The sequence below is a fragment of the Centruroides sculpturatus genome, unplaced genomic scaffold (genome assembly GCF_000671375.1).
Source record: "Centruroides sculpturatus isolate CEXI.00-Female unplaced genomic scaffold, Cexi_2.0 scaffold373, whole genome shotgun sequence".
Classification (NCBI taxonomy): Eukaryota; Metazoa; Arthropoda; class Arachnida; order Scorpiones; family Buthidae; genus Centruroides; species Centruroides sculpturatus.
In genome coordinates, this window is record NW_019384580.1 from 349497 (window position 1) to 368275 (window position 18779).

Sequence of the window (18779 nt, forward strand, 5' to 3'; positions counted from 1 at the left end):
TGAATATATCCCTAATGTTGTTTTGTTACTGGCAATAATAATAAAACTTTTATTTTATCTATTTTAGTGTGTAATTTAATTAGGAAGAAATACATTTATATATTTTTATTTTTAAAGATTTCGTATTTTAGTTACAATTGATTAAAAGTTGTTGTATTTGAAAACTAATTTTTACACAACTCCTTATTTAATTCATATTATTTATTGAATTTTATTTTGTTAAAATGATGCATAAACATGGCACTTCTTTGTTGTTCAGTCAAAATAATAATTTGACAATTAATAAGTTTTAAAATTGTAACAATATATTACATTTTGTACAATAAAACTTAATGTAACATCTAAAACTTAATTAAAAAATCAAATAAATATAGTTAAGTCCAAATTTTAAAACAATTCTGGGCTATTTTATATTCTTCCACCAGTGGCCGATTGGATAACTTCTGGACACTGGTAGTTAGTCGCTGGTTCGCGCCTTTTTATAGGAAACATCCCCAATTTAGGTGTTAAACACGCCAAGAAAACCTGCAAAACTTTACATGGTCAACACGTTGGTAATTCCTATAGAAAACTGTGCCATTATTTGGGTGTTAGACCGGTCAAGAAAATCCGGAAAAGTTCACGTGGCCAGCAAGTTGATCAGGTGTGAACCCGTGACCAACTATCAATGTTCGGTGGTTTTATCCACTCGGCTACTGGTGGGCAGTCCAAAGATATAAAAAGAAAAAAAAATTCTTTTATATAAAATCTTGTTTACTTTAAAAACATGAAAATCGCCATTCTTATTAATAAATTATTTTGATATTTGAAATTTTGATAAAACGTTTACTTTTTATGAAATATTGATAAAACATTTTATAGCAATTTAATATACTAAAGTAGCGGAAACAACGGACTACCAGTCTTTTCTTCTCAACTTGATGTATTTAAAAATATGTAGTCAACAGATTTCCCTTAGGAATAAATCTTTAGTGATGTAAGTTTGTTTCATAAATCATTATAAAATGCATTTACCATTTTATTTTCAACAAATATTTTCTAAGATATTCATATAAAATTTATATTAATTTATATATCTTATTTTAATAATTTTGTCATGAAATTAATTTAAATTTCTCTTTACCTGTTAAATGATTCGTATTTCTTTATCTCTAAATATACGTTATACGGTATATAAATCATAATTTATTTAATTTAAAAAATTTTTTAAATGAATTAACTATATATGATGTGTATGCAACTTTCTATTCGTTACGCTGTCCATGAAGAAAATATTTTGACGATGCACGGGTAATCCGCAAAACGGATAATCGGGAGTACGGTGTATTTTCAAATATTATATGAAATCGCTGATGCAGAATTTTATTATTTTTCCCATATTTTAAAGAATGTAAACTTTATATCTGAGTAAAGGTCGAGGAGGTGGGGAGATAAAAGGTCGTGTGTATCTCCAGTAGGGTAATGACGATTTTACTCGTTATTAGCATTTAGAATATATATATATATATACAAAACTCATCTTTACGTTCAAAATTAAGCTTTTGGCCGTTTTGTAATAGTTAAAAACATAAAATGTTTTTTAAACAAAATATCATAACAGATGGCGCCACCAATGTTGCCGAGAAAGTTAAGTAACTCGTTGCTAATTTTTTCCTATGTGTTACATATAGGCTACGTATATTTTGTGTGGATTATAATTAAGATAATAAATAAATAAATATAAGTTAAAAAGATTGATAGCCCATACTTAAAATATTTACTTTATTTTTCAATTATAAACGTTATGTTTAAATTTCATCGACCAAATATGATATGTGAAAGTTCGGTTCGAATGCGAACCAGAATCACATAATTTTTCGTAAACATTTGGGAACCGTTCGGATTCGATACTGGATCCTCCAAAACTGTAGGTTGTCACCTAAACATTCGGCCGTCACCACTTAGGAGTCAACGAAAGTTTTCAAATGTAAAGAATTGATTTAAAAATATTAACAACTTTACATAATATTTTTCTCTAAAATAAATCTACAAAGACGGCTTTTAAAAGACTGTCTTTTATGTAGAAAGACTGATGCATACTGGGGAGGATTTAATGGTGATGCACAGGGCACAGTTACACCCCCTTCTGTGATGGCTTTCTCGATAAAGTCAGACACTTCAGATAAGCAAAAAATTTTGTAAAGCATATTGTTTCTTTTCCGTAGCATCCTCTGAAGATTTCTGGATCTGCTATTGGTTGCATATATACATATAATATTGTATAAAAATGTAATATAATATTCAAATATTTCGACGAAAAAAATATTTCTTAAAAGGGGTTAGTTAATACATGAAAAAGATTGCTTCACAGAGTATTGGTATCTAGGGAGAAAAATTCAAAAGTTATTTTTAAATTTCCGTGATGTTTTTCAGGTTTAGTAAACTCAGGCTGAATTTTTATTGTGACTTGTATATTTTATTTATCTTTAAAATTCTTAAATCGTGTCTATCCAGGCTTCCTGAATTGCCTTTTATTTCATCATAATATTAAAAACCTGTAAGAAAAACCAGTTCTGTCTGTACAAAATCTAAATTATTTCGTACATACAAACAAATTGCTAAATTAATTAAAGAAATAAAAATAATTTTAAAAGCATTATTTAACGAAAAACTTTTTTAATCATTTATTGTCAAGCAAAAAAGATCAAATACTTTAAATCTTTGTAATGATTTCGTTAGATACTCAGCAGCATTTCTAATCCCCAATTAATTTATTTTAATTTCTAAAGTAAGATATAAATCTAATTAATCTTAGTTCAGTCTTTATTAATCTAAGTAGATTACTGATAGAATATTTTAAAGTATAATCCGTTTAGAACAGAATTCCTGAGAAAGATAAAATGTAATTGGTGGTTACAGTTAGTTCTTATTGGTATTCTAATGTTATTCCCATCAGAATACAGTAAAATAATTAACTTTACAGAATAAATTTATATAATTTATTCTACAAAAATAAAATCTATGTTAATTCAGTTTAAGAAAAACTTATAATCTGTTGCAAATTTCAATTTTAGAAAGTTTTACTTATTTAATTAAAGGTTAGACAACGTTCTTATAAACCGTAATTTTATTATTTATTTTAAAATTTAGTATAATATTAAGTGAATCTGAATATTTAGAATTAAATTATTTGTTTCTTCTTTTACATATTTAAATATTTATATAGCTTATATATAATTATTTTAAATTATAATTAAATAATTGTAATTTTGCTAGACATATAACAATTTATGTAAATTTATATTTAGATTATTTTATTAAACAAATAAAATAAATTTGATTTTTGCCCATTTTGAACTACATATCGAAATAATCGCTCAAGAGATCAAGTAAATAAAACCACTAAACATTGGTAGTTGATTTTGGGCTAATAAACACATGATAAATAGTCTTCCACGTGGAGTTTTCCGGATTTCTTCACGTGTCTAACACCTAGAAGCCAGTTTTCCCATAGAAAATCCTTCCGGGAGGTACCTTTCTTGGTAGCTCGTTCATGTGTGCGTTACCTTATTTCATCAATTTTATCTTAGCGTTAGAATTGATGGGATAAGGCAACGGAACACTTGAGCGATCTGTCGGGAGAGTGTCTCCCAGGAGTATTTTTTATGTGAAAACTGGCCCCTATTTAGGTGTTAGACACGTCGAAAAAAATTCGGAAAACTCCATGCGGTCAGATTGTTGGTGAGATGCGAATCCGCGACCAACTATCAGCATTCAGTAGTTTTATTCACTCGTCCAGTGATGTAATAGCTAAACAAATCTCATGGAGACCCCTCTGAAAAAATTTCCATTTAAATTATTTCCATAGATAAATTTTTGTTATTAATTTCAATGTTTTATAAATTTGTGTGAATAATCCAAAATTATATTTTTTATAAATTATATAATTATTAAATTAATAAGCAAAATTAATTCCTAGAGATAATGTGACTTCTTAATGTTTATAATATTTTTTTCATTAATAAAAATGATATTTATTGACCTGAAGAATATTAGTCCATTTCTTTTATTTATATTGTTTTTTTCTTTTTTCAAAAATATATCGGAGTAAAAAGGATTACTTTTTGTTTTGAATTTACAAATGGGTTTGCGTATTGTAAACAGAACAGAAAAAAATGCATTACAGAACCTTGCAAAATGAATTATTTCATGTTTAAAGATTATGTTGATGAAGTAGTACAAAATGCGGAACCTGTTTATTTAAATTGTTAAAAACAAAACATTCAAAATTGCTTCATGTAACGTATGTAAAACGGCGAGCTGCTCAACAAATTTACATACATTTCAAGAAGCAAAATTCATTTGTCATCCGAAGCTCCTATATGTCTCTCTCAAATACTTCCGTTATAAATCACACAAGGTACGCAGTCACTCTAAAGGATAAAATAAATAAAAGTAGCTTTCTGGCAGTTTAAAAAAATTATATAGGCCTATAATATAATATTTTTATTTTAGATATATTTCTTTATTCGAAATTACTATTACGAAAGCAAATATACTATTTTGAGCAATATAAATCGTAGTTATAAATGGTTTAATATTGTCTACGTAACATTGACATTTCTTCTATTCAAATTTTATACTTTCGTATTAGATTATTTCATTTATATTAATGTTTTATATAAAAGAAGGTTTTTAAATTTTTTAATACTCAAAATTTAAATAAATTACATGAAATTTAACGCGAATCTTTCTTCATAAGATTTGGTTTGGTTTCATTTGATGTTATAAGGCAACACGTGGACAATCTATCAAGGAGATGCCTCCCGGGAGGACTTTCTATAGGATACTAGCCCCCATTTAGGTGTTACACACGTGAAGAAAACCCGGAAAACTGCACGTGGCCAGTGTATTGGTGAGGTATGAACTCGCGACTAACTATCAGTGTTTAAGTGATTTTATTCATTCGGTCACCGGTGTGCTTTTATAAGATTCAATATAGGAAAAAGTGTTTTTCAACTTTTTGCTAATAATAGCATCTCCAACTTGGTAATTTTCTCTTACGGCAGCCTAATTCTCTATTAATGTACAATTATTGCGCTTCTTGTACTTTTATTAATACATGCAAGAAGTGTTATGGCGCTGGTCAGCAGTATTTCGCGGCAACCCTAAAGTGTCGTTGCGGGATCCCGATTGAAACCATTGATGTAGGGTGAAGCATAAGTAACGTACTTTTTCTGAATGTATAGTATATCTGACGTTAATTAATTGGTTTATCTTATTTATTTATATTTTGTTTCAGAATTCTAAACAATTAAAAACAAATACTTAGGTGAGGAGGAGCCATATTTTTCCCCTGTAAAATTATGTAGGCCTATATTGATTCTTAAATTAAAAAATCTTTGAAAAATGTCTAAATAAATTATATCTTAATTTTTTAACTTATTTTAAACTATAATTTTGGAGTCATCACATCCACAAATATGTTTATATGTAATGTAAAATATGAGTTTTTTTTAAAGAAAAACCAAAAAAATCCATATCACCTAAGTTGATAATTTGTACAAGATTAAATAATTACCAATAAATTACATGTCCATAAAATATAAAAAATATTTTATCAATAATAAAATAGCAATTAAAATTCTTTTATGATCGTCGAATGTCGTAAGTTTATGACTTATAGCGAGCTTTATCTTCAACACCATAAAATCAATCCAGTGACATTTTGATAGTTTTTGAACTCATAATTCTATCATTACTTGAAAGGTGTAATTCATAATTCATGAAAACTTACAGAATAAATGAAATTTTGATAAGATGAGATTTTAAATACAGTTTTATTTTATAATACAATTACTTACGCTTCTCTCCTGCAAATATGGTGTCCATCAGTGGCCAAACAGCAGATAAAACCACCGAAAACTGGTAGTGGGTTCGCGCTTCACAAAAGTGCTGGCTATGCGGAGTTTTCCGGGTTTTCTTTGCTTGTCTAACACAAATAGGAACCAGTTTCCTGTAGTCCTCCTGGGAGACATCTTCTCTTAGCAGATTGCTATGCGTTGGGTTGTCTTACTTTTCCAACCATCTATTTTTGTGTACATGTTTTAACATATAATGTAATAATATATATAAATATAAATGCATCATAATTTGCTAATTTTGAAAAAAAAAAAATTACATAAAACAGCAGAATATCATTTCGCTATTTTACAAATTTGAAAAAATGGCGCCTTAATGCATAATTATTTTCATTTAAAATTGTAAAATTTAATTCACTAACACAAGGTGATAAAATAAACAAATTACGTCAATTATATAATAATTAAAATTTTTATTTTATTTAGATTTATTATGTTTAATTAACTTAAAATATTTTTGTTCTTATATTCATTAATTACTTTCTCTAATGATAGTTCAAGTGCCATTTGATTGTTCTTGCTTCGACAAACTTAAACAAATTAAATAAATAAATATTTCGAGAATTTTTAAAATTTTTAATCAAATTAAATATTGTATTTATCGCATTTTAAATACCTAAATAATTCTTTATCTATAACTTAAACATTAATTGAAACTGTTGACAAAAATTTTCCATAACGAATTGATTACTTAACATTGTGATTTAAGATGATTAAATCCCAATGTTAAGTCAAGTCATGTTTCAAATTTAATTATTTAGAAAATTTCTTCTGCAAATATTATAAAACTCACAGGAAGTGGCAAATATTTGTTCTTCATTTTTCCAATAAAATATAAAGATTAATATTTATAACAAACAAAGTATCTCAAAGTATCTAATTAAAGTTTTATACCTAACAAACTTTTCTGCTTAATTAAAATTATTTAATAAAATGTAAATATAAGAAATAAAATAATCCTTTATAAATAATTAGCTAGCTTATGAAAATGCTAAGAAATAATTTTATTTATTTCGTTTTTAATATACGTAGCTCATGGCCCCCACATCCTACAGCGGGGCCCCCAGACCAGGATCATTGGCACATTTTTGGACTCAGGACACCTTGAAATACCGAAAAATACAAAGAAAAAAACAAAAAAAAAAATTCAATTCGTTTTTCTTTTTGTATGTATGGATGTTGGTGTGTGGGAGGCACGATTTTGTTTACCTACTTTGAAGCGTAATAACTCCTGTGCTTTTTGTCGAAAAGTTCTAAAATTTTTCAAGGAGGTTTTTGTATTAGAAGGATTGATACTATTAAACTTTAGTGGTTAAAAGCCGATGATTACCAAGAAATGCTTAATTATAGGAATTTTGATTCTTATAATTATTTTTCAAGTGGTAAAGTAGGTGAAATTTTAATTAATTAATAAATTGTCACAAGCATTTGTGTTCTTAAGACAAATGTAGAGCCATCACGAAGCTGCAAGTAATCTGCAAGTAATCATTCTGTATGGACTTGTTTGTCTTATGATTAATCTAGCTGGATGTACTGTACATGCATGGCTGGTTACCCATTCTTTTCTTAAATTTTCATCACGTGGAAATGAATATAAATGGAACAGTTGAATATATGGGCAATCTAGATGCATTATGTTTCCGTGTACTTCGCATACAGCTTTAAACCGCTTATAAAGAATACTCTGGCCATTATGGTAGCCAACCACTGCATAATATCTACCTGAACTGGTTTTATAAGACCAATAAAAACTAAAAGTTGCAGATTTACACTAACAACTAGTAGTATCTTAATGGCTGTCAAGACATACGCCCTCGTATGGCAGAATTCAAAACCATGTTCTGGAAACTTATGGACAACAAGCTATAATCAACATCAACTCACTTAGACTTGTTTCATATTGTTAGTATTAAACTTTTACAAGATTCACTTCCTCATCTGCACTAACTGCACGTTCAATGTTTAATAGTCATATGCAGCTAGAGGCTATTGTCATGAAAAGCGCTATTCCGCTTTTACTGTTGAGCGGCGCAATGCTCCCGATTGTGGCTTGCTGGTCTGGAAGTCATTTCGTATGGCTATCGGTTAATACTAGAAGTGACCGACACTGAAACCATAGCGGTAAGTTCAAGAAATCCTGACCTGTTGCCTTTTACGGCAGAGCTGCAAATTTCCAGTAGGCTAAGACAACACTTGATCGCACACAACTATGCTTTCTCAGGATTATGTCCGTCCCGTCGTTACAATTTTTTGGTCTTCACAGTCTTTAGATTTGCAACCCATCAAGTATTTGTGGGACCATATGGAACGCCAATTTTGTTCATTTATTAGTGTGAGAAGAAGAGGCAGCTGAAACATTTGTAAGCAAATAAGTCGCAGGATAGCAACAGTGTCTATATGCCTGACTTTATTCAGGCATATAGTTCTAAAGTTTGCTTTAAATTATACCGTGGTTGCACAGGAAATTGTACCATTGTCATGATATTGTAATCACTAATTACCATAATTATTACTTTCGAACTAATGTAGTTTCATTCGATTCCAATGCTTCCTTGGTGTGTAACATTTTTGTTAATGAATGTACAGTACTTATTACGTTGTATTGATTTTTTCGACTGAACTCACTCGAGACACTCACTTGTTTAGCGTTTGTCCAGATTATTATTTTCAACGGAAACACCCTGTAAAATTTTAAAAGGAGTTTCATAGTCAAATGTTAACATTACTTGACAATAAAATTAACATTTCTGAATCGTATTGTATTGTTTCATCCAGTTTAATTACAATACATTATACATTCCTAAATTTATTAAAATAATATATAGAGCCATTATTTCTCGAATTACAAGCGCTATCCGATATCATAACGTTATCGTTTAGAAGTGGCCCTAATTTTAAACACTAATTAAAATAAATAGAAGCAAAACAATTGCTGAAAACGATTCCCAAAAACCTACCAAAATGCTACATAATTTCTGATAAATTAGCAATGGTGAACTGTACTAAAGTACCATACATTATAATGTTTACTACTGAGTCTTGCCAAGGGGGGGATGCCTTTCGGTACAACGAAGCTTTCTATGAAAACTGATCTCTGTTTAGATGCTAGACGAGTGAAGAAAGCTCGGAAAACTCCTTGCAGTCAGCCATTGGTAAGACGTGAACCCGCGACCAACTGTCAGTGTTCGGGGTGTATGGCAGAGTGGTTAATTAATGTCTGTCTATCGTTTTGAGGGACCCGAGAACCAATCCGACCGGATCAATAAACCCCAGGAATATTTTGAGAGTGATCTGTCTGGATATGTTGGGGCCCGTTCCTCACCACCCGGCCACCCTATTGTGGGCCTGGACGAATCCATAATGGGTATGCTAAAAAGTTTCTCTTAGCGCCCATAGGCAGAAAAACTTAAAATATTAATAGGCCTATAGCCTATGTATGATGTAAAAAATATTTTTTAAATCTTTCCGAAATTAAACATTTTTAGAATTATAAAAGAAAATATTAATCAATATCACACAAATTAAAAATCTTAAACAAAAACACAACAGACATTTTGATAAAGAAATATCCAGTTGTAATAGAATTTAGTATTAAAAAGAGTGAGGATTAAAACATTAGATGAATTTAAAAATAGAATATAGATGCAGTTCTCTTTAAGTGTAATAAAATATTGGACTGTTCAGATAAGTTTGTAGCAATTTTTGATAGCTGACAGTTGACACACTGATTAACATGAAAATGATTAGAATTGTACAAACCAATGAATGTTACAATAAATGACCTTGAGACGCATTTATTACAAAAAAATCGTTAAGGTTATTTAAATATCACTTAATTTGCCTTATTGTGAAAATCAATGCGAACAACATGAATTTTCGACACTTGTTTCCTTTTTTCTTTTTATTGCAAAAGCAAAAATGCTGTACAAACAGCAAAAGAAATATGTTATGTTTATGGTGGGAGTGCTGTAGCAGCATCAACTGTTCAAAAGTGGTTTGCTAAATTTAAAGCAGGTAAATTCAGTCTTGAAGATGCTCCCTGCTCAGGAAGACCTTCAGTAATTGAAGAGGACCAGATCAAAGCATTATTNTATTAAAAAAAATCTGCGTAACCTAATTATCAATAGATTAATCTCTTGTCTTTAGTTTAGTGTATATAACACAATTAAAAATCGATTTTAAAGAATTCAGATTTCAAAAGTTTTAGCTATTTAATCTAGGAAAAAGGTCGGTAAAAGATGGCATTGGATTGAATTGACTCCAGTGTGAAGTACTACGCAAGCTAAACATAAAAGAGAAACACAGCAAGCCCTCGATTTAACGGGCCTCTTTTAACGTATTCCGAATTTAACGGACAAAAAATTTCTTCCCTAAAGCAAATAATTATAGAACTTTTCCATTTATTCTCCAATACAGCACATTAAACAAAGAATGGATCAATAAGTCAATGAGTCGTTGAATCTACGAGTTTAAATGACTCAATGTACAGTACTGTACATTATAATCATATAGTATTGTATTATAAGAACATTTTAATACATACTGGACATGTTTTTATATTCGATTTTACGAATAGCGGATACTGTCTTTCCCCAATTAGTACATTAAAATTGAGGGTTTACTGTAGCATAAAATATTTTACAATGATTAAATTTTATTGCCTTATTAATTTAATTGAGGCAATTAACTATTCATCCGAAAAACTATTACAAAAAAAAAAGTTATAGAAATTGGCTTATTCCTGGAATTTCGGGTAACGATTTAGTTATAAAATACCCGTTACTTTTTATAAATTTTTTATCATAATTAACCAGAAAAAAGTACATTCATTATGTTAAGTAAATGTGTTCATTATTGTGTGCGATTACATAAAATTGCTCCCTGTTTTTTGCTGTTGTGAGGTTCATTTTCAGGTAATTTTCTTGAATTTTACAGGTGAATGATATGCAAATAAAAAACGAAATTAAGTCACACACTATTTATCAAAACAAGCTTTAAATTTCCATTACTGTATAACACAATTAACTTTAGGTTAATGAGTATTTGCTAGTGGAATGTTGTATTGTGATGATGCATTGGCTGTATCTCGTTAATTTATCTGAGGCAGCTGAAACATTTGTAAGCAAATAAGTCGCAGGATAGCAACAGTGTCTATATGCCTGACTTTATTCAGGCATATAGTTCTAAAGTTTGCTTTAAATTATACCGTGGTTGCACAGGAAATTGTACCATTGTCATGATATTGTAATCACTAATTACCATAATTATTACTTTCGAACTAATGAAGTTTCATTCGATTCCAATGCTTCCTTGGTGTGTAACATTTTTGTTAATGAATGTACAGTACTTATTACATTGTATTGATTTTTTCGACTGAACTCACTCGAGACACTCACTTGTTTAGCGTTTGTCCAGATTATTATTTTCAACGGAAACACCCTGTAAAATTTTAAAAGGAGTTTCATAGTCAAATGTTAACATTACTTGACAATAAAATTAACATTTCTGAATCGTATTGTATTGTTTCATCCAGTTTAATTACAATACATTATACATTCCTNTACTCCTTAATCGATTGTGATAATTTCTAATAACGAAGCAAAATTTCATTATCGATATTATCGATTTTCATAAGCATTTATAAAATTTCCCAAAAAATTAATGGGGTCTACAACTTACGTTTAATTGATAAATATTTTCCGATATTAAAGATAGACTTCCGGTTATTCTAGAAAATCTTTAACATGAAAAAAAATAAATGAAATTCATTAAGGTTTTTTAAACGCTTCGCAGTTTCTTCGGTGTTTAATATGGGAAACTTTGAAGCTTTTAATATGAACTGTGGGAAATTGAATTGTTTAATGTAAGTATGGGAAAGTTAAAAGCATTGAGTGTTTTATAATTTTAATGTTTATACTTTATCTATAATAAAATCGACTTTATAATTACATTATTCGATTAAATTTGGTGTAAAAAACAGAACTTTCAATTAACTACTTAAACAAAATCTCTAAAAAGTTTTTATTTTCTTAAAAACAGCGAAATGCTTTAAATAAACGATCTATCATTTTATAAAGGGTCATAACAGGTGGTTTTTCAAGCTAGCTTATCTTCTTCGCAAGAAGTCTCATAACAAAATCTTTTTTTCACATTAAGTCTTATGACACTTTACATTAAGTGTATGTCGCGTGGATGATTTAGTGTCAGACAAGTAAAACTTGTATCGTCCATGTGAAGGGGGAAATAATTACCATCTGTTTGTTTTATGACCACTTAATGTCAAAAGTTTTTAACGTTAAATATGGCTATAACTCCTCTATTTATATTAAAATTGTATTAATTCTTAAACACGTATTGAATTAATATCGATATATGCCTGTGGCATCATTGCCAGAACTTAACATATTCTGTTATTGAATAAATGTTTACTTATTTAAATGTTATTAGTTCTCAAGGTATAATTAGAATTCTAGATATTTGAAATTTCGTTTAGTATTAAACTTCGTTCTAAAATTCCAGTAATCACGACAAAGTAGATTATTATTTACATTAATTATCTAAAAGATAATATTAATGAGCTCTCATTCCTTCCCCCTAAATTATAGATTGAAATAGTAAAAAATATAGCATAAGTGATATTTATAGTTTATTAGTTATAAAATAAAATATAAAAATCTTAACTATTTATATTTACATAGATTAAAAACACTTAATGATTATTTATTGTGACATCGCCACAATGCCGGACTGCAATTTTTAATCATATTTTAATTTTTTTATTTTAAACATATGCTCTCCACCTCAAATTAGTAGTGGCTTGCCCTGTACTTTATACTCTTCCTTTAACAATAGAGCAGTACCGATCATCTATTAATTACTTTCAGGAGAAAACTTTCAATTTAAATAACGTAATTTCCAGTTTGCATCGGAAGTTTGTATACAGTTAATCGGAGCCTTCTGCCCTAAAGGTTTCCATATCTAATCTCGACTTTCATCTATTTAACTCTGTTCTCGAGATTAAGGAAAGACACACGGACAGACGGACGGACGTATTTATAGGTCTACAATTTTTTTTAAATTGCAGCCCAATTAATGCTACCACCTTTAGCTTTCACTTTATTCCGTCCCATCCCAAAATGTAAAATTAAATGATTTTTTTAGTTAATTTCAAAAAATAAATTATTAATAACAATTTTAAGTTTAATTAACAACAATTAAGTTTAAATGCTGTTAATGCTTATTTAAACTTTATTCATTTATATAACTTGTAGGCCTATCTATAATTTTTATTATTTATTTATTGAATGAAAACATAAGCTATAATAATTTATATTAGGTATAAATATTTGCAAATTTTAGTATAATTTAGAAATTAAAATGTTTAATGACAGCTTTCTACGGGGAAAGATGTGAATTGATATTTAAGAATAAGCATAAACTCGTGCAGAAATCCGTCAGTATCTTACGAAACATAAGTATTGAAAAGTGAAAATAGAAGACTCTTCTCGTTTCCATAAAGGATAAGGACAGTTTAGCTAAAATAAAGGATTGTCCTTTAAAATAAAGAACATCTGGCAATCCTAGTTAAAGTACGCAAGTTCTGTTATTTTACAATAAATATTACTTAAGAATATTATTATACATTATATTTGTTGTATACAACAACAAAGAATGTTACACTATTAATTTTTTTAAGTATTGTTTTACACGTATATTGTTTAACATCAATAATTATGATGAAAAAAACATATAAAAAGAAATGATCTCTTATTGGGTTTTTCAAGCAACTTACCGGATTTCGATTCGAAGATAATTGTTAGGTTTAGATATTTCTGATCTACTTCAGTTTCTTCTTTGTTGTCTTGATTGACTTCTTATTCGATTTTTACTGAATGATATCTCTGCTTAGAAGTGAACAATCAAAATATATCAGATCTATTAACCTATCTCTACTCAACATTATATTGAAGCAGTTTTTATCATTCAGTATGCTGAAAAACAGCAATCTTGTTATAGCATTTTTGTTATAAAGTGACAAGTTTCTAGCAATTATAGTCCGGATGCTAATGTTATGAATATAATGGCAATTACATTATTGTGCCATCAAGTCTTATGAAAGTCTTTTACGTTGCAATGCTTCGACCATGCTGAAATATTGTGATGAAAGGCAAATTTTCATCCTATCCATATAAATTCGCCCAGATTTCGTGAGTTGAATGCGACAAAAAATATCAGAATATTTCTGATGACCGTCGATTTTATTCTAAAAAAAATACTTAAATCGAAATTTTACTGTAAGGTATAAATCTTTTATTTAAATTTTCAAGAAAGGATTGGACGGGATTGATGAATAAAGGAAACGTAATATGTGGCCGATCTGCCAAGGGGGTGCCTTCTGGGAGGACTTTCTGTTTAGGTGAAAAAAACCCAAAAAATGCTACGTTCCCAGCCGGTTGATGAGGTTCAAACCCGCGACCAACTACTAGTAATTTGGGATACTGACTGTAATATGGGATACTGACTCCTATTTAGGTGTTAGATACGTGAAGAAAACACAGAAAACTCCACGTGGTCATGTTGGTGAGGCGCGAACCCACGATCAGTGTTCAGGGTTTTTCCACTGTTCAGGATAACAGTATATGAGCGTTTGAATACTTTCCTTATTGTAATAGAAAGTTTAAGATTTTTCATTAATAACTTCACTCGGTACCAATTTCTTCCACCATAAATAACTTATTTTAATTACTTGATGTTAGACTTTTGTCGTTTAAAATCAATTCAATAAATTTTAATAATGAAATTTACGAAAATTAAATATAATAAAATCATAGAATCATACATTAATTACTTAATTATTTTTGGTTATAAATCAAACTCTTTTATATAATCATAATTAGCAATAAATGATTAAAATAACAAACATTCAAGCTATTTTGAGAACAAGTATTGTAATTGTTTATTAAAGGAAAATGATAAATGGTAATTTCTCCCGCACAACGAACTCATTAATCTGTATTATGGAAACTTTTTAGCCGAACGATGCTGGCTTAAATTTTTAATATTAAATGTTTTCACCTTTTATAATTTTAAAAAATAGTAATAAATTCCATTTTAATTAAAATAACTCATAATTTTCGAAATAAAAATGTTATATTTTAAATTAAAAACGTAAAGGAAAATGATTTTTTATTGATTCAACTGTAATTTAATCAATTTAATTTACTTTTTACTAGTAAAAAAATTAACTAAACATAATTAAATATAACATTTCTTAATTAACAAATTAAGATTATTAATGTTGATTGTTTGCTAATTGAGAAAAACCATTTACTGCTCGGAAGACGGAAAAATTTTTCTTTCGGGGTTTTTTTTCTTTAAATAAAATAAATTTACTTAAAATATCGTTTTAATTCTTAGGTAAAATTGAATTTTTTTTCGTCCTGAAAAACTTAGAATTATTCATTAACTTGAATGATGTCAGAAATGACAAAAGCATAGACTCACTTGTCAATCAAAGTTTTAATCAGTTTGGTAACGTTATAAAAATCTCATTAAGTATCTATTGAGTGTCCTTTTCGGCTTTATTCGTCATAAAAATGACAAAGAATAATATCGAAATTTTATGTTCTTTTAATAAGATTTTTATACAAGATTAAAATTTGATTGAATGAGTTTAACTAACGTTTGATACATCGTTTTTATGATTAATCATGTGACATAAACTATAAAACTTCGTTCGAATAAACCCGTCATATAAATTTGATTATAATTGCCACTATTGCTTTACAACTTCTATGAGTAAAAAAAATTATTTTAAACTCAATTTTTATTAGTCTCTTTACTCGTTTTCTAATAGGAATGAGCACAAATTTCCTTTACTTATTCCTTTAAAAAATGAGCTTTACAGGAATGAACAGAAATACAGTAATTTCTACTCATTCCTTAACTCAGGAGTGAGCTTAATAGGAATAAACAGGAATTAGCTTTACTCGTTATTTAATCCAAGAATGCTCTTTAAAGGGGTGAGAAGGAATTAGCTTTACTCATCCTTTAATAGGGATAAGCTTTAAAGGAATGAGTAGGAATTGGTTTTACTTATTCCTTAACGCAGGAATAATCATGAATTGGCTTTACTCCTTCCCTAACAAGAATGAATAAAGTCATTTTTGGAAAGAGTAAAGCCAGTAAGAAACGGAAAACATCTCGTTTAATACTGGCACTTAATAGAAATTACTATTTTATTTACATAAAACAACAAATTTATAGCTAGATCTTCCTAAATTAATGAAATAAATTTTTAATATCCGATCAAAATTTCATAAAAGAAATTCCTCTGTAAAGAATTAAATTGAGCCTGAAGTGCTTTTAATATCGTACGAGTTATTTCGTAACAGCTATACATTTGCTGCTATGTCATATCAATTGACCTTAAGGTAGATTTCTCGATGAGAGACCCATCGACTTACTTTTGGAGGACACAAAAGGTTATCAGAATGTCTAAGATTCTTCTAATAATGCCATTGATTGATTCGTAATAATTTCAAGTAGACGTAAATATTAAAAAATTTTTATTGACTTGAATTTTATAACTTTTCATTCAGTGATTAATATAAATAATTCAGTGTTTATTTATCATAAAAATTACTTAATAAATTTTAAAATGATTTATTTGGTAATTATATTCGTTTAATAAAAATAATTATTCACTATAAGAATATACGGCGCATTAATATTATACTCTTTATCTCTATTTAAGCGAAGGATTGAATAAAATAAGAACAACTTATCAAAAATTAGACTAAACTTTTTAAATTCAGAAAATAACATTAGTAAAATGAGAGAAAAATTTCAAAACTAGAAGATAAGTTTTTGGACAAAGTATTGCAAAAATGGAGATTGCGTTTTTTATAAGAGAAATATTTACATAGACGACAGTTTGCCATATGTGATAAGCATATTTGCTTATTAAAAGAGACAGCTTTTCAAATTAAGAGAAATTTCTAATACGTAAGGAAATGATCAACAGCATTTTTACGTTCTTATTAGTGGTTAAATAGAAAATCGAGGAGATAAATGACTGGAAGCAGTTCACAAAGTATCTTACTTCCAATTTCGGCAAAACACGAAATGGTTTATCGTTTTTTGCGTTACAAACGTACTCGCGCATTACACGTAAATTTGCAGATATATCCGTGTGCTGTTTCTACTCGAAGTTTGGAAATGTGTATTTTTTGTTCGCATTGTTGTGAAGGTAACGAAGAGTTGCGAGTGCCAAAGCGAAGGCATACTTTGCCCCTTTCGGATAGTGCATCGATAACCGCAAACACGAAGGACGTTCGTTGTAATAAAAAGATTATTACAGATGTATGAAAATGATATGAAAGCGAGTACGATTCTATACGTTTGCTATTCCTTTATGCCACGTACGATTCAATACATAATAATTAAATTAAAGAAAAAACTTTTATTTTTTGAATGATTCGCTTATATAGTTTATTAACGATCGATGTATATTTATTTCCTCTGTAATACGTAACGGCCTTTAAAAGTAGTAACAATTATGCAACACTATGACATATTATAGCACAGAATGTATTTCGGTTTTGATTTCAAAAGAAAAATTAATCGGGTGAAATTTTCAGATTTGTAAACTTTGTGAAATGTTTTTATTAAATTTTGAAAAGTTGATTCCAGTTTCTTTCATGATGACTCCTAATCTCGAAATCACTAGCTGCATTAATAGAAAAGTTTTGCTTTAGTAAAACCTTTCTATTTTACCCCGAAATCCCTGTTTTAGTTTTTTCAGTGTTTTCTCTTAATACTGTAAATCTAAAGCTGCATTACTTCCAATTTCGGCAAATCACGAAATGGTATCGTTGCACGCTATCTTCTAGTTTTAAATTTTTCACTCATTTTACTAAACTTCTCTGAAAGTTTACGTTATTTTTTGATAAGTTGTTATTTTCTGCAATCCTTTCCTTAAGTAGAGATGAAGAGTGAAGGTAGTTTGGAGAAACGAAAGAATATTAAGTCCTTAATTATATACAAGGTACTGTAACTTACGTAGTGGATTGGTCGTGGGTTCGCGCCTCACCGACTTGGAGTTTTACGGGTTTTCTTCACGTATCGTCCTAAATAAACACCAGGTTTTCATAGAAACTGGCTTCTATTTAGGTTGCGGCATCTCCCTTGGCAGATCGCCCTGGTGTTGCGTTGCTGTATCCCATTAAATCTTCAAACGCATCCGATGTTTGAAAACGAGACAGGTGTATTTGGATTAGATTGATGGAAGAACACAATAAACCATTTGGACGATCTGTCATCCGGGAAGATTTTCTATAGCAAACTGGTCCCCATTTAGGTGCTAGAAACGTGAAGAAATCCCGGAGAACTTCATGTGCATGTGGACAGCCGGTTGGTCAGGTGCGAACCCACGACTAATCACCAGTGATTATTTATTTTTATCCACACGGTTACTGTTGACTCGAGTGTATTTGAAAGATGAGGAAAAAATCGTATAATTATATTAATTTAAATATTAATTCAAAAAATAAAATAATATAGAAAATTAAGATTTTTAATAATAAATGATTTTAAAAAATAAAAGTTATTGCATAATAAAAATTGTTGCACTTTGTATTGGATAGTGTTATTCAATAAGTGTTTTTGCTGTTTTTGGCATGTTACCAAGTTCAAAACAGGATTATTTTGAAATTTTTCTGCTTTATCATTTTTTTCCCTCATTATATAATGTTATAAAACAGAAAAAATTTGAAAATAAAAAAAAGTTTATATAAAATATTGCAAAAACATTGAAAGCTACATTTACATTTTTTTAAAAATATTTATAAATGTTCCAAAGGAAATGTAAAAAAATAA